Source organism: Amblyomma mixtum, chromosome 10 (assembly GCF_055824585.1).
Source record: "Amblyomma mixtum isolate Tamu chromosome 10, ASM5582458v1, whole genome shotgun sequence".
Lineage (NCBI taxonomy): Eukaryota > Metazoa > Arthropoda > Arachnida > Ixodida > Ixodidae > Amblyomma > Amblyomma mixtum.
Genome location: NC_143021.1, coordinates 136,946,457 through 136,969,285, shown reverse-complemented (window position 1 = coordinate 136,969,285; position 22,829 = coordinate 136,946,457). Strand labels below are relative to the sequence as shown.

The following is a 22,829-nucleotide window of genomic DNA, read 5'->3' as shown; positions in this document are numbered from 1 at the left end:
AGACCATCTTACAGATCCAAGCAGAACAAGATAACACAGATACACGGGTAAAAGTAAAATAAAAATAAAAATAAAAAAGGCATGCAGGATGACTATGCGCTTACATTTTATCATGTCAGAGAATTCCACTCACTGATGTAAGACAAAAACTCCCCCAACGTTGTGCTTAAGTTTGCGGCGGTACTTTTACGTAATGCCGCTTTCAAGGTTTGGACAAATCGTTCAGCTTGTCCATTACTGCTGGGATGGTAGGCTGATGTGCGCACATGCCGCGTGCCAGTGCTTTTAAGGTAATTTGAAAAAGCAGCCGAAATGAATTGCGGGCCATTGTCGGACACCACCACTTCAGGGTAACCAAACCTGCAGAAGATTTCGTGTAGCCGGTTTACAGTGCTTTCTGCTGACGTGTCGCGCATCTGGCACACCTCAGGCCACTTGGAGCGAGCGTCGACCACAGCCAGGAACATGGCACCCTTGAGAGGTCCTGCAAAATCGATGTGCAGACGTTCCCATGGTCTGGTTGGCCATGCCCACGGGTGCAAAGGAGCATGGCAAGGCATTGTGCGCTGCGTTAGACACGGATTGCACGACAGCACATGAGATTCAATGTCGCGACCGATTCCTGGACACCACACGTAGCTGCATGCTAGTTCTTTCATTCTAAGAATGCGAGGGTGTCCCTGGTGCAATTCTTCGAGCATTTGAGGCTGGTATTTTTGAGGAATACCAACACGCATTGGAAGAATGAGGCATTCTAGTTGCGCGGAAAGTTCATAGCGCCTGTGAAAGAATGGCTTCATTTCTTCACTCACGACGCCCTCAGGCCACCCGTTCATTACGTGCTGCCTGATTTGTCTTAGAAGCGAACCTCGGCTCGTTTCACGTGCCACCTCACGATAGTCAATTGGCAGGGACGGCATGCGTAGGAGATAAAACTGCTCATCCGAGCGTTCTTCGCTGTCACTCGGCAAAGGCAAACGAGATAAGCAATCTGCGTCGGCGTTTTGAGACGACGGTTTATACTTCAAGCTAAAATTGTAGGCAGACAGAAGTACAGCCCACCGTTGTATTCTAGCTGCGGCAATGGTTGGGATTCCCGTCTTGGCACCGAAAATTGTCTGCAAGGGCTTGTGGTCCGTAACAAGAACAAACGAACGCCCAAAAAGGTAGTAGTGGAAATGCTCGACGCCAAAAACTAGAGCAAGTGCCTCTTTTTCCAACTTACTATAATATACCTCTACTGAAGATAGTGTGCGCGATGCGTACGGATGGCATTCACCGTTTGGCTGCACATGAGAGATGACAGCTCCTATACCGTATGCCGATGCATCACACGACAACTGCAGCGGTGCACTGGGGTCGTAGTGCGTAAGAACGGGTGGTTGTAAAATCAGCTTCTTTATGTCCGAGAACGCAGCTTCGCACTCGTAATTCCAGGCCCAGGGAACACCAAGCCGCAGCAATCTGTTGAAAGGAAAAACAACGCTTGATAGGTTGGGAACAAACTTGCCGTAGTAGTTTATCAAGCCCAACAACGAACGCAACTGTTGCTTATCCGTAGGACGAGGAGCCTTTGCAATAGCTTCTAGCTTGTCAGTAGCTGGTTCTACTCCGTGCCTGCTAATGACATGGCCCAAGTACTGCAGCTTGTGTTTGAAAAATTCGCACTTTTCCTTCTTTATTCTGATGCCTCTCTCTGACAACCGTTTCAGTACCGCCTCCAAATTCTTCAGATCCTCCTCTTCCGTCCTACCGGTGACCATCATGTCATCAATGTAGCAAGTAACTCCGTCAAGACCCTTCAGGACGTTGTCCATGATCTTCTGAAAGATCGCGGGTGCTGAGGCTATGCCGAAAGGCAAACGATTAAGCACATACAAGCCTTTGTGCGTATTCAAAGTCAGGTAGGCTTTCGACTCTTCGTCCATCTCTACTTGCTGATAAGCCCTATTCAGATCGATTTTCGAGAACTTTTGACCTCCTGCCAACGCTGAAAAAAGTTCAGCCAACTTTGGAAGCGGGTAAGTCTCCACATCTAAAATCGGGTTCAGCGTGAGTTTGTAATCGCCACCAATTCTAATTGACCCATCGCGCTTCACTACGAGAACAATTGGCGTAGCGTACATGCTACTGGCGACGCGAGAAATGATTCTCAACTTCTCGAGCTTTGTAGTTCAGCCTCTACCCCTTCTACAAGAGCGAAAGGAACACTCCGTGCCTTCAGGAAACGGGGCACTTGGCCATCCTTGAACCGGAGGCTTGCCTGCTCTCCCTGTATGGTTCCTAGCTCGTCCTTGAACACGTCTTCGTTTTTTCGTAGCAGAGTTTGTAATGCTGCCGGCGTACTGCCTGATGTAGAGGACACCTTGCAAAGGCGTTGGAAGCCTGCCCAATCCAGCCTGATATGCTGTAGCCAGTTGCGACCTAAAAGTGGTGTCCGGTTTTGCGTTAGAATGTACAGCGGCAGTAAAGCCTCTTGGTTGTTGTGGCGTACGAGCACATCTATTACGCCAACATGTTTCACAGTTTCCCCTGTCTTCAGTTGCATCTTTGTTCGCTGCAAACGTATACCGGGAAAGTACACTTTCGCCTGACGATGAGACATGGCCGATACTGCTGCTCCAGTGTCAAGCTATATTTCTAAGGTAGTTCCTTCCACATTAACTTCTACCATTATGGGCGGTGTCCGAGACATGCCGACACTGTTCAGCTCTGTTAGGTCTTGCTGGGCGTTGCACTGAAGAGCGCGCATGCACTGCTTCTGTCCTTTCGAATCTGTCCTTATTTTGCACATCTTGCGTATGTGTCCTCGGCGGTTACATTCGAAGCAAGTAGCTCTTAAGTGCGGACATGCTTGTGCGTCATGCTTGACAGAACAACAACGATAGCATGAAGGGGGCTTTTCGCGACTGCTAGCGTGCCTGTTCTTTTCCTTTCCACCCTGCATTCGGTGAACTTGTTCAGCACTGTATGATAAGGCATGAGCTGTCGCTGCATTGTTCATTGCGGCTTCCGAGGCCAATGCTCGGTCAACTGCCTTCTGAAACGTTAAATGCTTGTCTTCGACAAACAGCTGTCTTTGAATGTCAGTTCGCCGCATGCCACAAATAAACTTGTCACGAAGCGCATCGTCGAGAAAAGAAGTGAAATCGCAGGTTTGAGCCAGCCTGCGTATCTCTTCTACAAACGGCGCTATCGTTTGCGTTTCACGCTGCGTTGCTCGGTAAAACTTCCCTCTCTCGGCAATTACGGATGGCTTTGGAGACAGATGTGTGTTCAAAACTTCTCTTAACACGCTTACCGACTTCGAAGTAGGTGTATCGGAAGCAGTCAAAGACTTTAAAAGTTGGCAGGTTTTCGGACCGATGAGACTCACGAAAACGTCGACTTGAAGGTCGGCTGGAACCTTGTTCGCCCTCAGGTACGAGGAAAGTCGCTCGTCGTACGACGTCCAGTCACTGGTCGAGTCGTCGAAAGGCTCCATCTGTCCCAGCTGCAAGGCCATTTCACAGTAGTCTCAGTTCCGAAGTGAGGAAAAGAATACCAACTTAGCTCCCGGTTCCCGCTGTAGATGCGTTGATCCTCGTCGCCATTATTTGGTGTTCTTCCGTGCAAGCAAGAACCACGAAGCTGCAGCTAAGTACGTCGACGGAATTTCTTAATTCCATCTAACAAAGTTACTGGCGAGCGCCAGCAGATCTGGGCCGACGTCAATGACAAGCTAGGAAGAAGTGCATGGAAGTGCCCGCGACACCACTCGGTGGCCCGGTATATAAGCCCTTATCAAAGGGGCGTGTCCCGGTAGCGCGCGTGTTGCTATCAGTAGGCGCGCAGCCACCACACATTTGACCAGAAATATTTTTTATTTTAAAAAATGAAATTGTCTCGAATCTACTGTTGATAGAAGATAGGGTGTCGAGGTACACTCGCGAAAAAGTAGGTCCAGAATAACAAGCCGGCCAAAGGTGCCTCCGAGATGTCCCGAAAAAAAGAGTCGAACAAATGGTTGACGCGGAGCAGATACGCTGCCAAATAGAACAGCGGCTAGAAGCCGCTCACGGCTTGGGTGCGTTCCTTTCTACACCGATTGGTTTTCAATGACTAACTCTTCTCTATTTATGATTTATATGTAGTTAGGGCTGCTTTATTATCTTTTTTTTCTTGCTTTAATAAACGCATATTAGATAGAGGGCTAAAATCCAAGCGAATATTTTGGATGGCCTTTAATCATTTGAAGCCGGTAAAGGTAAAGGTTTGGTTTGGTTTATGGGGTTTAACGTCCCAAAGCGACTAAGGCTATGAGAGACGCCGTAGTGGAGGGCTCCGGAAATTTAGACCACCTGGGGTTCTTTAACGTGCACTGACCTCGCACAGTACACGGGCCTCTAGAATTTCTCCTCCAAAGAAATTCCAGCCGCCGCGGCCGGGATCGAACCCGCGTCCTTTGGGTCAGCAGCCGAGCACCATAATCACTGAGCCACCGCGGCGGCAGGTAAAGGTAAAGAAATAATTGATTTGGTCCATTTCTTCTAATGCGTGAGCACTAATCCTTTTTCTAATGAGTGAGCACTAATGCTTACATTCTTAGGAAAACCCATCGTCTGTTTGAAACGAGTGAGACCTGCAGAAATAAATATTGCCGCGACTGGGTTTGTGGCAGCGGTGGCGCGAACTGATCAGCCTCGCTAGCCACGGCACGAGAGTATTATGCTATAGCTGCAACCGATCACCCCTCGTATTTAGCTGCCACTCTATTGAGCGGTGCATTGAATGCCGTGGTTTTCAGCAACTTTCATTCGTGCGCAGTGGCTCCAGAACATACCACTAACGCAGGCCCGGCTAAGTTGCGTTAAGCGACCCCAAAATGTAATAGTTTGCTCCCGATCTCGCCTATCTTTGCTAGAATTCTGACATTTAAACCATAGGCTCGAACCGAAAGTGAAATGAAACGAAACGTGCTAGCGTCCGTACTCCGCATTTGTCGAACTAAGCTAAGATTTGTCACCCATCACGCGGGATACCTCAACACAAATATCACAAAAGCACCTTCACTACTCCTGATACAGTGAGGAAAAGTGTATCATATGACAATTCGTTGCAATATGCTTTTATATCTTCGTGGAACACGGAAACACCGGTAGTGCATATAATCACGTTATTTTTATTTAGGTGAGCCTGCTATATTTAACGCATCGGATTGCGTCCGCCGGAAGCTTCAATTCGTCTGCACCTCAACAAGTTCCTCACAAGGCGCCGAAAACATTTTTTGAGGCAGAAGCATCTAGCAAACTTGAAATAGTCAGTAAGTCGCTGATGTAATTTCCTGGGATTCTTTTCTATCTTAATCGCACGGTATACATTTTTGTCACAACGAAAAAGCTTAAGCCGATGCAGTATTGATTACGTATAGCAATCTAAGACGCTCAATAATAATCGCTGCTGGCTGTAATTAGGGCAAAGCAGCATTCACTTTCTACCTGAGAAAAAAAAAATTCAATGCACACAGGTTTTCCACCGTTAAACGTGCCAATAACATTCATGACGTTTGCAGTGAGCGCTGCTATAAAAGGAAACAGAATGTCATTAAAGCTGCTCAGTCGCATTGCCCCTGTATTTTGAAGGTTGAAGGTTGAAGGTTTATTTCCACAACTAGGTGTTACGAGGACAGCCAGAGAAAAAGCTGTATAGACAGCTTGAGAGGTCCTGACTTCCTCTTAGAGTGCGGCACTGACGGCGGCGGAGCATATCAAACAAAATGTAGAGAAAAATCGGGCATGTTCGGTAAAGAGAATAAGACATGTACGTTAGTATGTAGTGCAGTGTGCTTGTAAAAGAAAAAAAAGACTGTGTTAGATCAAAGAGCCTATAAAGGCAAAGACGGGCAGGAGAAAATAAAGGACAGCAAAACTGACAAGAGCTTCAACATGAGAATTGGAAGAAAAAACTACTTAACGAGCATTTGGGGCAGTTATGTCAGAGATATATTGGATACATTAAGATTCTTGTGGCAGTACAACTGGTTCAGAGGCGTCGGTAAGGTATGCTGCAACATTTGTTTGGCATAATTTGTGCGGCATTTCTTAACATTCCAAGGCTCTGCTGCGCGGGCATGTTACACAGTTCTGCTTTGCTCTAACCCAGCAAGTGTAAGTGAGGAGTCATCATTTTTCATTATGGCGAGTTTATATTTATAGGACAGCCTATAGTTATGCATGGACTTCATTTGTATAACGCTGCGTTGATGAAAAACGCCCGCAGTGCAGAAGAAACGCGGCACTTTACATGCAATGCGTATAATACATTTTTCTAGGATAGTGAGTTTGTTAATATTTTCAGCTGTGGTTGCTGCCCACACCATACATCCGTAGTTGGCTTGGGAAGAGAACAAAGAGTGGTAGAGTAACATGTTGAGTGACGTAGGAAGATTGAAGCAATTACGGCGCATGATACCAACTCTTCTGGAAAGTATCTGAACTACGTAATTAATATGGTCATTCCACGACATATCTTCTGCGAACTAAACGTCCAGGGTTTTCGCAGACTGCACAAATTCTATTCTGGTATTGTTTAATTCAGTTGGAGGAAGTGCAAAGTGTTTATGACGTGGATGAAACATGACTGCTGCAGTTTTACTAACGTTAACTTTTAAGTGATTATCAGCCATTCAAGTATTCGTTTCTTTTAATGTTTCATTAGCTCGATTTGCGAGATGAGCAGTTATGGTAGCTGAAAAAAGCAGACTAGCGTCATCTGCGTAAATTATGTACTTAGCAGTGCTACCAATGTGGACAATATAATTGACATAAAGAACAAAACGAAACGGACCCAAAATGCTCCCTTGCGGAACGCCAGAAGCTACCGATTTCAGCAGGGAGCATTCACCGGCAATACTAACTAACTCAGACCTATGTCGCAAGTATGAGAAAATCAGCATATGGGCTATGACTCTAATACCGCAGGTATCCGATTTTTTTTTAAGCAACAATAAGTGATTAACAAGGTCAAACGCCTTTGAAAAATCTAAAAAAAACTTCAAGTACCATGTCTTTTGCTCAAAATTTTCTACTATGAATTCTTTCTTAGCAAGGAGAGCTAACTAAATCGATCTGTTTGCACGAAAGTCATATTGAGCTGTAGTGATAATGTTATAACTTTCGAGACGTCACAGCTACCGCTCCAAGCTCTTCATACTGCAACAGTGAAAAAACGTAGAGTTCTTCTCCCGTTAGTCTTTTAACCATCGTATATCATTTGAAGTTCCAGTCTTGCTGTCTTATATATACAGAAAGTATTCGGAAAACGAGGCAAGTAGTTCCAAATTGGCAATATAACTACGCACGTAAAAGGGCGGGCCGTGTATGAAAAAGTGCTGAAGTTACAGCATTCGACTAATCTCTTTCGCTACCACAATAAGAATAGCGCTGTCAGACTAGATCTGAATATGTGTGTACTATTCTTCTGCCCCTATGCCATGAGCAAAATCTGGTAGCCTGAACGCCTTTTAATGACCCTGTAATAATAATAAAAATAATTTATTTTAAAAATTACATTGTACAAATACGAGCCTGCCCAAGCCAGTGATGGGCTTGAGGGGCAGTGCTCGGCAGAATGGAGCAAGCCAGAGAACGGCACAGTCAATAAATACTGCACAAGAATCAGAATAAAACTAAGGAAAGGCAGTAAGAAAGAACAGGGAAAAAATGGAAAAAAAAAGAAAAGAAACAAAATTACACACACAAATAAAGATAGCAGATTTCACATCTTTCCGAGTGCTGAAAGATAAAACATTATCTGGCAGGTCGTTGAACACATCTGGTACATAAAAGGCACGGACTTGTTTGCCATATCTTGTCCGTACTGTGGGCAAGGTAAAGCGGTCGCGTGGACGTATGCTCTGGCGGGGACATACGGGGGCAGAACTCATTGTTCCATATATACCTAAGGATTACTGCTTCTTTGAATATTCTTCCTTTTTATTTTTTAAATTCTTTTATATTAAAACAATCCGTGTTGGCGAGATGGGCGTTGATATAGATAGTCAAACCTCACTAATCTAGTTGAAAAGCATCAACTTTTGATTGTTCCGATATTTACAGAGAGCCGATCTGATTCCAAAGCATACGTCTTAGAGGCATACGTGTTTTGTGATATTCGATGTGGACACATGGCTTCATATACCCGCTTCCTGTATGTTTCAACCTTTATGAAGAAAGTAAGTATATTGGGGCTACAATAATCTTGCCATATTGTCGAATTAGATGATAGCTACATAAGCCCCAGTGAGTTTCACGCTGTTGAGAACTTGAGCTGAGTTGCCTGGCCATTTAATAATGACTGATGTTGCAGACTACTATGCAGCGCATTCTGTGCACAATTCTGTGCAGACTGCTGCGCAGCTAACTACGCGTTCCAGCGGTATTCCATGAACTTACAGTGCACCTTTCGATGCCGAAAATAGAAAGAGCACAAGTGTTCCCAGCTACCGTACTTGTTGAAACACAATCTGACATTAGGGAAATATTACGTAAACGATATCCCCTGTTTTTGTGTCAATTACGTTTGGTCGAATGGAATTTTGGTCCAGCATTCACAAGTAACCTTCTACATGCTACCCCGCGACGTACTACTTTGTACAGGGTAGCAGTTATGTAGTAAACTGGAATGAATAATGAACTGTTTATTTAGAAAGGGACGCTCGGGGCCGTTTGTTCGGGTATTTAGTTGTTAAGGATGAGAAAAGTAGGGGCCTAGTGATACATGAAAGGAAGGCATCTGTGGTCTAGCCATGATGTACACTGCTTCAGGGCGCACTTTGTCTAAAGTGCGTAGAGCCGGAAGCGTTTTCCGCACCACTTTGGCTGCTTCTGTGGCACTGGTGGCGTCACATATAATTGAATACTAAATACTAAGTGATGACAAATCATTAATTAATGGTTAATCACTGATTAATGTCTTAATACTAATTAACTACTAATTAATGACGCTTCAGCTTCGCCTTTAGGAGTGGACCGCGACAGCGTGTTGTAGCGCTGCCAGGGAGTCCACGGAACGCCACCACCCGTTCGGCGCGATGCTTTGCCATTTGAACGCAACGCTTTTTGAGGAAAGGAAATGGCGCAGTAATTATCTGTCATCTTGGTGGACACCTGAACCGCACCGTAGAGGAAGGGAGGTAGTGGGAGTGAAGGAAGACACAGAGGGCCCGTAATGAAGGAAATGAAAATTGTATTTGAGGAAAAGAAATTACGCAGTAACTATCTCACATATCCCGGTAGACACCCGTCAAAATTCAGGGAGGGGGGCACTTTTTTTACCTAAAGTGCGGTCACTGATGTGTGGTTAAGATGTTAAGCTTCGCCTCTAAGAGTGGAACGCGACAGCATCTTGCAACGCTGCCAGGGAGTCCATAGAACGCCATTGCCCATTCGGTTTCACGCCTCGCTCGTCAGTAAATTGGTTTTTGAGGAAAGGAAATGTACCTGTCTCTCATATCTCGGTGGAAACCTAAACCTCGCCGGAAGGGAAGGGAGGACGATGGGAGTGAGCGAAGACATCGTATTCACTAGACGCGCCTTTGTTCGTTCCAAACCATCGAGCTGGCATGGCGGAGTGGATAGCATGCTCGTCTCGCATGCCGAAGACCGGGGTTCGATTTCCGAGCTCGACCAATTTCCTGCTCTGTTTTATTTATTTAGATGGCCTGACTGGGAAAGTTAATTAGGCTAATTGGGTAATTAAGCAGTTAACTAAGCTCAGTCACACTTACTTGGAGCATCACTATACGATCCCTTCAATTGGTTGCATGGTTACTAGCCAAGTACAATTGGCCCCGTTTGAAATTCGCGCACTGTGACGTCCCGACCGTTTCGACCAATTGAAAAGCGTGACATTTCTGTCGACCACTGCTGCTTACAACGATGAGGCATTAAAGGCTTTCGCCTTAATATCTTCCCAGATTCCGTTCTCTCCGGCTCAGGTCAATGCACGAAATTCCCCGTAATCGGTGGGAAAACCATGCTTGGAGACGAGGTCGTCGCGTTCCTTGCGGAACTCTGAACAATGCCAAGCTAGGTGGCTCTCAATCGGCATGACCAGATCTTCATTACCATGATCATCGCCGATGCCGCCTACACGCCAAACATCATCCGTGAACGGCTTACCAGCCCTCGCTGGCATCAAGTGGACAATGTAGACGCCATTAAGTGCCCGTTCTGTGGCTGTGTGTGTGGTGCTAATCTGTACCACCTAAATTGTATAAAACAGCTACCTTTTCATCATTCTTTGTTACATGTCAACATGCAAAATACCTTTATCTTCTGGAGTGTGCTAGCGATAAACTGATATCGCGTTTTATTGTGTCTCTCTGTTAGCTTCGCCTATTATCGAGACACTGTCTTATGCAAAAAAAAAGGTTTGATGAAAAATTTATCGCAGTGTATTTCCGCCGTGCAACAACGATAATGTTCGCAGCGAACGCCCGTTTGAAAACATCTCTGCCTCTCCCGTAACCGAGAGTAGAGTAAACATGAAATGTTTACGGGCATAACACATTGGTTGTAGATGATACTAGCCAAAAGCTTGAAATGGCTCTAGTGTTCGACACACCACACATACTGTGCACTGGTCCATGTGGACGCAATCGTTTCCTGCGAGTGTCTGGGGAATCTCTTACGCCCTGCCTCGTCAGCTGTATTCGGTTTCTGTCAGGCTCCATTGCTCGGCTTAAGCAGCTGTAACGGTGGCGGCATTGAAATGCAGGACGATGCAGAAGCGTACGCGGGCACGACGAGACGGAGGCCTGACAAGAATGTATATGCAGCGCGTTCGAATACTTTTTTTTTTTTAATGCGATGTTTATTGCCTCAGGGCATAAAACGGCATGTAATGATAAATGAGGATGCCTAAATAAATGAGTAAAGGTTCGCTGATCTAATGAAATCGAGCAGTGAACGATGATGAGGTCCTTGTGTCCAAGCAGTGTATGAAGCACTGTTCTCGGGCGAAAGACCCGCTGCCGCCAGGTGCCGAATTCTTGTAGGCTTCAGCGCCGGGCAAACCCACAGCAGGTGGTGAATGTCGGCCTCAAGATTTCTGTTCTTGCAGACTGGACACCCGGGGCGGGGAAATACACCTTCAAATTGCGGCCACTTTCGTGTAACGGCTGGAGTTAGGGCAACCCCGACCCGGATCCTCCGAAGCGCAACCTCCTCTGCACGGGTAAGACCACGGGGGAGGGTTACCGCACACGGAGGGATTAGAGCACGTGTGCGGCGCCGGAGGTGTTCCTTTTTTGTTAAAAGGAGGGTGGTGTCATCCAGTGTTAGGACTGGAGGCGAAGACGAAGTTGGGGTCACAAGGTGGGTCGCAGAATCTGCACGGCTTTGCGAACTCAGGAGGTCTCGTGGGACCCACTGTATTCGGACTGGCTGCGGGATGCGTGCCGCGAGACGATGGATGTCCTGGCAAATGCCTGGGGTGCGACTGACCCGTCGTAGTAGGCGTATGACTTGAAGAGCGTCGGTGCGGATGACAATGCGAGCCGTAGGTAGTAAGGGAACGGCGGCCACTGAGCATAGTGCCTCTTGAACGGCAAGCATCTCCACACAGAAGGAGGAAGGAGGTTCTGGGAAGCGAAACCTAGAGGTTTTGTTGAGGGCAGGCTTGCAAGGGCAGTAAATTGCAGTAGTGGTTTCGCAAGCCTGGATGCCTGCGTCAACGTAGAAAACGATGGAGCCATGCGGCAGATGTTCGAATACTTCGTGAGCGTGTATAAATCTGCCTGCCAAAGGGGAAAGCGTCATGAGGTGAAGGCCCAGCGGCCGGTCTTTTACATGCGTGAGTGTGGGACCGCTGCGCCATCCTTGGGGACGGCGCGGAACCAGTGTTTCCGCCCAAAGACCTTCCTCGCCCTGGAGCTCCCTTCTAGCTCTAAGCTGTCCTCTCTCTTAGAGAGTATCGTTAAATCTCGTACGGTGCCCGGATGCTCTCGTTACAGCTCCCGGATATGTGGAATTCACAGCCCAGATGTTGGCTCTCGGTCTCGGCGTGACCTCACCACACTGCCTACAACGGGAGCTAAAAGCATTTCATGCTTAATAACCAAGCCAGAACAAGCGCATAAAACAGAAAATGACTGAACTACAGGTCCTCAGCCCAAGCGTCTACCTTGTCTACGAGTCCTGCTTTCAAGCTAACTGCTCTAAATGGGAGAGAGAAAGCTGTTTAATGAAAAATAGATTTTAGCTCTGAATATTTTCTGATATGCTACTCTGAATAGGGGACGGAATAGGGGAGTAAAGATGGAAGAAGGTTGCTAGAAAAGAATGCGGCTATTGAAGAGGGTTGCAACGCAGTAGTTAACTGCATGATGGTTTCTTAGAATGCAACCAAAGTCAAGTTCTGTGCATGCACAGCACGGTGAGCACGTGTGAGAAAGTGTTGCGAAAATTTATAGCTAGTCTAAAACACCAATAGCGTCTAAACAGGTAAATGAGAAGGCTGTTGCACGTCGCTGCTGTCTGTAGCAGCCTAAAGGACCTAATCGAGGCTCCACTGTGAGTGGCACTTGCCTGACGGACAGCATGCATTGTTCATAGTGCCCGAGCTCGTTAGTATACCTGGACTTTCGAAAATAATATGAACGCCAGTGTCCACTCAGCCGCAGTTGTCACAATACGGACTGTCTGTTTGCTTGACAAGGTATCGTAGGCTGTTCGTGAATGGAATGTTAAGATGAAGGCGATGATAAATTGTTTCTAGTTGATGCAGAAAGCCGAGTGGCAACTTTAATTTGAGCTGTGGGTCGAATGAATGGAGAAAGGCGTAATGATGACTTGGCAAGTTCCAGAGGCGGTTTTTTTTTAGTCTGGGTACATCATGTGGCCACTTGGGATGCATCCGATTTTGTGAAGATGTACTTATAGTCACGACGCTGCAGGCCTGTGGGCCGCTTCATCTGCTCTCTCGTTGGCCAGGATGCCGCAATCAGCTGGAATCCAATAAAAAATTATAAAGTGGCCTTCAGCAACAGCCAAGTAGTGCAGGTATCTAATGTCATGTGAAGCTTGCTGATGATTTTGTTCTCTTCAGCTTTTTTATTTGTCGAAGAAAACACACTCGCTAAGGTTCAAAGAAAAATAAAGAGAATTGACGTTTCGGCGCCCGTACGGGTGCCTTGATCACAAAGAAGCGAAGAACGGGCAGGAGAGCTATATATGGGCGGTTTTATGAAGGGTGCGCAGGTATATATATCTTTGCGAGATTGCCACGGGTCCGGTTAATCGTGTTTGGCGTGGATGGAATGCACAATGATTCTATGAGAAGGCGTTATCGTAATGATTTTTCCTTTGCGATTACACCTGCTGCGTCCCAGTCGATGGTATGGCCAGTTTCTTGATGATGTTGCGCTAAAGCATTTGAGTTAGAATTTCCTTTGGCGACGTCATTTTGGTGCTGCTTGAGCCTTGTCTTGAATTTTCCTGTTTCTCCGATATAGGAGGCGTCACAATCACGGCAGGGGATCTTGTAGACCAGGCCCGGAAAGATGTCGAGGTCAAGAGGATCCTTGACTCGCAAGAGTCGTTGCCGAAGTTTGCACGACTGAACGTGGGCCACATGAATGTCATAATCTGAAAAGATCCGAGCAAGAGTCTCAATCACACCATGGGCATACGGAATAGGTACCCGCTTCTTTGCGCATGCGTCAGTTCGGATAGTCGGAGCAGAGGAGCGTCGTTCCTGGGATCGCAGTATTTGGGCTGCGTAGCCGTTCCGTATCAGTTCTTGCCTGACCTGTTTAACTTCTGCTGCTCTGCGCTTAGGACTTGAGCATATCCTAAATGCGCGGTTGAACAGAGCCGCAGCGACTGAGCGCTTGTGCCCGATGGGATGAGATGACTGAAAGTTTAGGTACATTCCGGTGTGAGTGGGCTTACGATAGACGGTGGTTTGCAGAGAATGCGGTGAACGTTCCACGAGGACATCGAGGAAAGCGATGTGGCCATCCACCTCCTCCTCTAGGGTGAACTGAATGCTTTGCTGGAACGTGTTGAGGTGCGATAGAAACCTGTGTACGTCTGGCCGGTTTATGACACAGAGCAGTCATCGACATAGCGTACAAAAAAAAACTGCGGTGGGGGGTGGAATGAGGCAAGTGCTGCGATTCTATGGATTCTAAGGCAACGTTTGCACATACTACAGAAACTGAGGCACCCATGGCTGTTCCGAAAGTCTGTCTGTAGAAGTTCTTGTTGAAGGTGAAGTATTGGAGAGGCAGAATTTTAAGAGTCAGCAGAGGTCGTCGGCTTCAATCGGGGTTCGTTCAGGCAGAGTCGCGTCTTCTTTCAGTGCTTTCTTCGAACACTCCACCGCAAAATCCACAGGCACAAATGTGAACATAGACTTCACATCGAAAGAAGCCATTACTTGGGTGTTGTCAATGGGCACATTCTTCAGCTTCTCGACGAAGTCGCTTGCATTCTGGACATGTGTAGCGGTTTTTCCCGCTAAAGGGGCCAACACCCGGTGAAGGTAGCCAGAGAGCTTGTTCAGCGGGGACCGTGTAAAGTCCATAATTGGACGGAGCGGTGTGCCCTCCTTGTGCACTTTTGGCACGCCGTAGATGGCAGGAGCGGCGCCATTGTGACACAGAAGCTTGTTGTAGATATATTGACCATCGGACGGGGGGACGTATTTGAATACCTCAGCGAGAAGCTTCTGAAGTTCAGCTTCGATCTTTCTGGTCGGGTCCCGGTTTATCTTTGCATAGGTATGTTTGTCCTCCAAAAGTGCCGACATCTTTTCTACATAATCAGCCCGATCTAACACCACAGTGGCGTTCCCCTTGTCGGTGGGAAGGATCACGACGGCCTCATTCTTTTGAAGTCTTTTGAGGGCTTCTTGTTCAGGGCGTGGGAGTGCGCTGTCTTTTTCTTTGCGTAACTTTGAAAGTGCTCCGATGGCACGAGAACGTGCTTGGTCGCGTAGGCTGGCGTCAATCTTTCGCACTGCTGGCTCAACGGCACATGTCATGCTTTTCGCATCGGTGACGGGCCCAGCGTTGAAGTTGAGCCCCTTGTTAAGAAGCGAGAGTTCAGCTAGGTCTAGCTTGTACGAAGACAGGTTGTGTACGCGTGATGTTGCTGTCTCTTTTGTCTGCCGCCCTAGGAGCAACCGGAACTTCGTTTCTTGACTCTTCTGTCTTTGTTCCTGAGTGTTCGCTGCCAAATTGTTCGCGTAGAGCAGGACATCAAAGGCCTCCATAGCAAGGGTACGTTCTAGTGACTTGTGAGCGAAGAAGATGTCGTTCTACAGGCGCTTAATCGTTGATTTTGTCTCCAGAATTCTCGCTTGGAGTAGAAATTTTTCGGCTCTAGCGATAACATTTTTCCCAAATGGGGTACATACCAGAATTGGTAGACGTATGGACTTCGGGACCAACCCATGGTTCTTGCATCGGAGGTTGAAGCGTAGGTGGCACTGGAATGAGGCAAGCCTTGTTTTCAGTGCAATGAACTGTCGAATCTTCGTTACGGCTGGCGGCCCGTACTTTTCGCGGAGAGTAATGATGTCTAGGGTTCGACAGAATCCCGTCAGGCGAGGAAGATTAATAGTTATTTGTCGAAAAAAACATACACTCGCTAAGGTTCGAAGAAAAATAAAAAGAATTGACGTTTCGGCGCCCGTACGGGTGCCTTGATCACAAAGAAGCGAAGAACGGGCAGGAGAGCTATATATGGGCGGTTTTTTGAAGGGTGCGCAGGTATATCTCTGGGAGATTGCCACGGGTCCGGTTAATCGTGTTTGGCGTGGATTGAATGCACAATGATTCGGTGAGAAGGCGTTTTGGTAATGAGTTTTCCTTTGCCATTACACGTGATGCGTCCCAGTCGATGGTATGGCCAGTTTCCTGATGATGATGCGCTAAAGCGTTTGAGTTAGATTTTTCCTTTGGCGACGTCATTTTGGTGCTGCTTGAGCCTTGTCTTGAATTTTCCTGTTTCTCCGACATAGGAGGCGTCACAATCACGGCAGGGGATCTTGTAGACCACATCTGGAAAGATATCGAGGTCAAGAGGATCCTTGACTCGCAAGAGTCGTTGCCGAAGTTTGCACGACGGAACGTGGGCCACATGAATGTCATCTGCTTGTTCCTGCTTGTCGATGCATGCCTACGGTCTTCTGCGTTAGCTTCTCCCTCTGAATGCGGTGAATCCGTTTGATGTAATGTTCAGTTGGATAATGGTCGACATATAGCTATTGCTTCGTTTTACCGCTCCCCGGCATGGACAGATCCTGGCGTTTTTAAATTTCTGTCGAATTTTCTATCTTCACTAAACAAAATTCTATCATAGGTGGCGATTTTAATATGCCCAATGTCCAGTGGGCCCATAACAAATGCATTGTGACTGATTCCAGTGCCTTGTCCGCAGGATTTTCTGAATTTGTACTAGCTAATGACCTGTATCAATTTGTTACGGAGCCAACTAGACGAAGAAGTAAGAATGCTTCTGTCCTCGACTTAATTTTTACTAATAGACCATCCATCATTACGGACGTTGTAGTCACTGCCGGCATAAGTGACCACGACTGCGTTGTTGCACAGCTTGCGCCTGTTAATTCTAGGGTAGCTCATGCGGGATCCAGAAGGGCTTATTTCGATGAAAAGGGCTACTACACATCCACCTGCGCTGAGCTTGAATCCTTCCTGCCAGAATTTGCTGAGTCCAGCCAAAGTTTAGGCTGCAATGAGCTGTGGATAATGTTTAGGAACACACTTCAAAAATTAATTGACCGGCACATTCCTAGTAAATGCATGTCTCGTAAACGTAGAGCTGACAAGCCATGGGTAACTCGAGACACCAGCTTACTTGTCAACAAAAAACACCGCCTCCTAAGCAGATACAAAAGGAAAAAGGATCGTAATGTTTATGACTTGTTAAAGCGTCTTGGTAAAGAAATAAAAACCAAGAACCTGATCGCCAAGAATAACTGCTTTTATGCCTTGGGTACTAAGCTGCAAACAAATTCTAAGGAAATGTGGAAATTCTTAAAATCTCACGGAAGGGAACCTGTAGGAATCCCGAACTTAGTAGACGATAACGGTGTTGTGGTAGATAACGATTATAAACAGGCCTGCTCATTCAGCGTTTATTTCCAATCTGTTTTTACTCAGCCTTATTCAGGTCACCTCCCCCCTGTTTCCGAGGGCCTATCCACTCTTATGCCTGAGCTGGTTGTTACTCACAGTGGTGTTGTTAAACTACTTCAGAACATTAAAGCTGACTCTGCAGGTGGACCAGACGGTCTTTCCTCGCATGTCCTACGCGCCTGTCCGGTTGTGATTGCTCACTATTTAGTTATTTTGTTCAATAGGTCTCTTTAAACAAGCTCTCTGCCTGACGAGTGGAAAGTAGCGAACGTGGTGCCGATTCATAAAGGTGGTTCCAAGAATAATGTAGCTAATTACAGGCCCATCTCTCTTACTTGCATATGCTGTAGACTATTAGAACACATCATTTACAGTTCTGTGATAAAACATCTAGAATGCAATAATTTTTTCACCGGCAGACAGCACTGTTTTAGGGCTGGCCGTTCTTGCGAAACTCAACTAGCTGAATTGAACCATGATCTCTGCTCTGCCTTCGACCGCCATGAGCAGATTGATTGCGTTTTTTTAGATTTCAGAAAGGCATTCGACGCAGTTCCCCACCTCCTGCTACTTCACAAGCTATCGTTTCTTGGCTTAACAAGAGAAGTGCTTCAATGGATTAAAAACAATCTTGAAGGGCGCAAGCAGCGCGTATTGGTCAACGGCCGGCTTTCAAATACTGCTTCTGTCACATCTGGTGTTCCGCAGGGATCAGTACCGGGGCCTCTACTGTTTTTAATCTATATCAATGACATCGTAGAAAATATTAACCGTCAGGTACGCCTGTAGCAGATGACTGTGTCTTATATCACTCGATTAAAGCCTCATGTGACACAAATAATTTACAGCAAAATCTGGACCGCACTCAGCGCTGGTGCGAGAAATGGGACATGGCTTTGAATGCTAAAAAATGTTACTATATTTCTTTTACGCGCAGTCGTACTCCTGTTTTGTCAGACTATGTTTTAAACAACCAGCTTTTATCTAAAATAACAGATTTTAAATATCTCGGTGTTTATTTTTCAGCTTACCTGACATAGAGAAAGCAGACTGAATATATATCGCAAAGGCATCTAGAATGCTAAGTTTTTTAAAAGGGAATTTTCGGGACGCTCCTCAGAAGGTTAAGGAACTTTTATACTTCACTAACATCAGGCCAATTATGGAGTACGCCTTCGCAGTATGGGACCCTCGCGTAGTAACCTATTGTGGCATGTTGGAACGGGTTCAGAATCGTGCGGCGCGGTTTGTTACCAATAAATATTCTTTTAATTATCGAAGCAACAGTATTAAGCAAGAGCTGAACTGGGACTCTTTGGAGGAGCGCCGTTTACAAATAAAATTAGAATTCCTTTACCGCACTTATTTAAAAAAAAAACTGCTATTAACCCCGAAACTTATCTGCTGCCCCCTCATTTTATATCCAGAAGGCGCGACCACGACTGGAAACTACGTGAAATAAAATGCCGTACTAACGTGTTCAAACACTCTTTCTTTCCGCACGCCATAAATGAATGGAATAAGCTGCCTCATACCATTGTTCAAAACCAGTCCGAAGAAAAGTTCCGTGCGCTGTTGTCGGTACTGTGATGTACACCCATGTTCATCTGCTGTTTTCCTGCTTTTCCTCTTCCTGTCCTTTCCCGACCAATTGACTGATGTGAATGCTCTGTTTAAACCTCTTTTTCATCCTCTGCCATCCGTTCTTTCCTATCCTGTGCAAAAAGTAGGCACATGCTGTACGATTGAATATTTGTATGTATTCCCCCCTGCAATTATGCCTTCATGGCGCTGCAGAAATGTAAATGTAAATGTAAATAATCTGAAAATATCCGAGCAATGGTCTCACTCACACCATGGGCATACGGAATAGGTGCCCGCTTCTTTGCGCATGCGTCAGTTCGGATAGTCGGAGCAGAGGCGCGTCGTTCCTGGGATCGCAGTATTTGGGCTGGGTAGCCGTTCCGTATCAGGTCTTGCCTGACCTGTTTAACTGACTGAGCGCTTGTGCCCGATGGGATGAGATGACTGAAAGTTTTGGTACCTTCTGGTGTGAGTGGGCTTACGATAAACGGTGGTTTGCAGAGAATGCGGTGAGCGTTCCACGAGGACGTCGAGGAAAGCGATGTGGCCATCCACCTCCTCCTCTAGGGTGAACTGAATGCTTTGCTGGAACGTGTTGAGGTGCGATAGAAACCTGTGTACGTCTGGCCGGTTTATGACACAGAGCAGTCATCGACATAGCGTACAAAAAAAAACTGCGGTGGGGAGGTCGAATGAGGCAAGTGATGCGGATTCTATTGATTCTAAGGCAAGGTTTGCACATACTACAGAAACTCAGGCACCCATGGCTGTTCCGATAGTCTGTCTGTAGAGGTTCTGTTGAAGGTGAAGTAAGTATTGGAGAGGCAGAATTTTAAGAGTCGGCAGAGGTCGTCGGCTTCAATCGGCCGACAACCGTATGGAGAGTGCGACATAGAGGCAAGAAAGAAAGAACGAAGCGAGGAAGAGACAATGCGCTCAAGAGATGGAAGAAGAACGCGCCGCACGACTCGAGAAGCGTCGTAACAAAAATGCGGCTAGAAGAATTCGTGCCACGTCTCGGAGTGACTCTTCAAATGCGGAAGAGACCGGTTTGAGTTCTCGAGAGCGTTGGAATGAGACGCTGCGTAGACGACGTGGCGAGGAAACAGATGAAGAACGTGGAAGAAGACTCGACACTCGAGGCTTTCGCAATTCAACAAGGGTTAACCAGAGCTAAACCACAGCCAGTTTTTTTCCTGCTGAATGCCATGGCGGCACTTTTTTTTCCAAGCAATGATTAAGTACTCGGGGACCTAAGTACGGAGAGATGTTTAGAAATGCTTTCTGAAGACGACGCTGTGCTATGTGGCGCAATCTAGATTCGCTTCAGATGCAGATATCATCTGCATAACGCTCGATAAGTACTACTTGGGGTACGTTTTGTGCTATTTGTATTAGGTGTTATTGAACAAAAGTGGGCTGAGGACACTACCCTGCGGGACGCCTGCTGTCGTCGTCTGGTCGCTGCGAATGAAGGAGGTGAAAGCCGTTCAATCGGAACTGGTCTCCAACAGGCGATTCTGATATGACAATAAAAAAAGTTGTGCTCTCGCAACAGCTGTCGAAAGTCTGAATATTTGTAGGCCACGACCGTTTCACTGAAATATGGTGCATTTGCGGAAGGCGCGAATGGTTAGATGATATGAGGTTGTTATTGCAGAATGCATGTGATTACTGCTGTGTTGATATGCGCCCTAGCGGGCCGTAAGATGTCCACGCCAACGGCTTCATTGCCAGAACAAGAACCTTGATGGCTGCGAACAGCATAGGTACCAGTTATCCCGAAATTGGTTGTCCTATGCCAATTTTCTGCTTTTCAGAGGTCATCCTGTCACGTTGCGAAGGGGTTCGGTGCACTGACTTTAGATGTGTCCATGTCTCTGGCAATTCAAGCATTGCGTTGCTGGTCTAGAGTATTCAGTTACAGGGTAAATGCTAAAGCCCATTGTAACCCATTTAGGCAGCGAAGAATCATGGCGAATTCCAATTTTACGGTGCGGCTACGTATCTCTTTGATTTCTCCACCCTTTTCAAGAATTTAAGCGGTGAGTCTCCTTGCTGAGACAAAGCCTTCATCACGGAGGTCTTGATGCGGGTTTTCGCTTGAGGAATTAAAGGGCACGGCCTCAATTTTCGCATAGCTTACGTTTACGAGTATGGGCCGCGGGCGTCTACAGTCACTCCATCCAGTTCAGTCGCAGTAAGCAGATGGTTCGCAGTGGGCAGAGTCGGTACCGATACAACATCAAGCTGCCGTTCTTGTTGAGACGATGTTTAAGCCCCTTTTCTTGGGCCGACATGACAACCTCCGTTGCACGACGTTAAGGTGAGGTTGTCTTTAGATAAGTCTACTGCTTCTTTTTCATGCCTGAAGACGACAGGAACCCCAACAGCTGGTTTTTTCATGTGAGACATGTCCGTAAATGCGGCATGGTCCACCATGTTTCATGCATTTTTGCCCAAAGGTTCACCGGCTGCGTGATCTTCTCACGGTCTCTTCGTTGCATGCTTGCGGCCAGTGGCCGCGGCGCTTTCCTTCCCCTCCAACGTGGAACGGGAGCCGAGTAATCTGGCGAAATAATTTGCTCTTCCCTCCCAGCTTTTCTGTTGTATTTGCTTACCCGCTCCCTGTTAGGATAGCCAAAGTGTACTAGGAGATGCAATTTCGAATACCCCGCTACAACCAAGCTTATATAACCTCGTCTTATCCACTAAACATCCATCTTGCTTTCACTCGGCCGAAGCAGGCTAAGAGAGCCAAGTGCTCTGGTGCTACGATTTCTGTGTTCCACGAAGCTTCCAGCTTTCTTCTCATCACTGACGACCTGTTAGAAAACCAGAGAGCGCTTGCGTTGCGAGTTCCACTTGCCTCCTACCTTCTGCCGTGCTTTCCCTCACCTGCAACCGGCAAGGAGAGCCGAGTAAGCTAGTAAAGTAGTTTGCCCTTCCATCCCAGCCTTTATCTTGTTCTTGCTGACTCGCTTTCTGCTAGGAGAGCCAAGTGTGCAAGGAGATAAGATTTCCTCTTCCCTCCCAGCTACGTGTTCCCAAACTAGCACTCTGGACAAGGAGCGAGTATGTTGACACCCTGCTCTTCCCTTCTTCTTGCCTTCTGCCACGCTTTCTACAGCCGGCAGTACGCTAGGAGAGCGGATTGCGCTGGCGATGCAGTTTCTCCGTCCTTCCCAACATGTATCATGATTTCCACCCCCCGATCACTGGAAGGACAGGTAAGTGTGCTCGGCGCTTCGTGTCGCTGTTCCATGCAAGATTCTGGAGTGCTTTGGATCTCTCTGTTCCCAGTAGAACAGCCTATTACGCTGCTTGTCTGTATTCTGCAAGCTTCCATGGTGTCTTCCATCACCGGCGCTCCTTGCTAGTAGAGTTCATTGCACGGCGAGGTCCACTGCTCCAATGTTTCATCTCACTCACGGCCTGCTAGGAGAACCAATTGCGCTGGTGATGCAGTTGTCCCATTCCCCCTAGCTACTATCGTGCTTTCCATCCACCGCTCCCTGGAAGGACAGCCAAGTCTGTTTGTAGCTGCGAGTTCTGCTTCCATTCCACCTTCTGTCATTCTCTTAATCAGCCTCTTCCCGTTAAAACTGCCCATTGCATTATAAGTTCAATTTCTTTCGAAGCTGCTTTCATGCTTTACATAACCGGTTCCTTCCTCAGAAATTTGCTTGCGTGGCGAGCTCTACTCCTCCTAGCCTCCACGGCGTTTTACAGCGAAAGCTGAAATAGCTTTGATGTAAGCCATTTATGGGATACAACGGGTACCTTCTCCTTCTATGCTGTTTTTATTATATTCACTAATATACTGTCATTTACTGAATAAATTTGAAGTTGAAAAAAAAAAACTTAGAACGGCCCACGTAGCTCAGCATGGTACGCCTGTTGCTTTTGCATTTTCTCACTCCGCGGTTCGTGTCCACCTACAAAATGAGCCAGGAATGCGCCTTTGCTTTGCTCGTAACCAAGAGAGTTTCTAGACCGCGAATAAGATTGCCAGTCTAGCCTTATTCTACTCGCGACCGCGCAATACCCGCTCACGTGGGCAACCCTGGAAACGAAGGGGCCGACCGACTTGCCC

At 46.9% G+C, this 22,829-nt stretch overlaps 1 protein-coding gene across 1 annotated transcript in view; it reads left to right on the top strand.

Moving 5' to 3' along the window:
- Positions 1-22,829, top strand: part of LOC149327054 (uncharacterized) — a 115,849-nt gene that overhangs the window by 11,681 nt on the left and 81,339 nt on the right. The gene's annotated exons all lie outside the window — the stretch shown is intronic.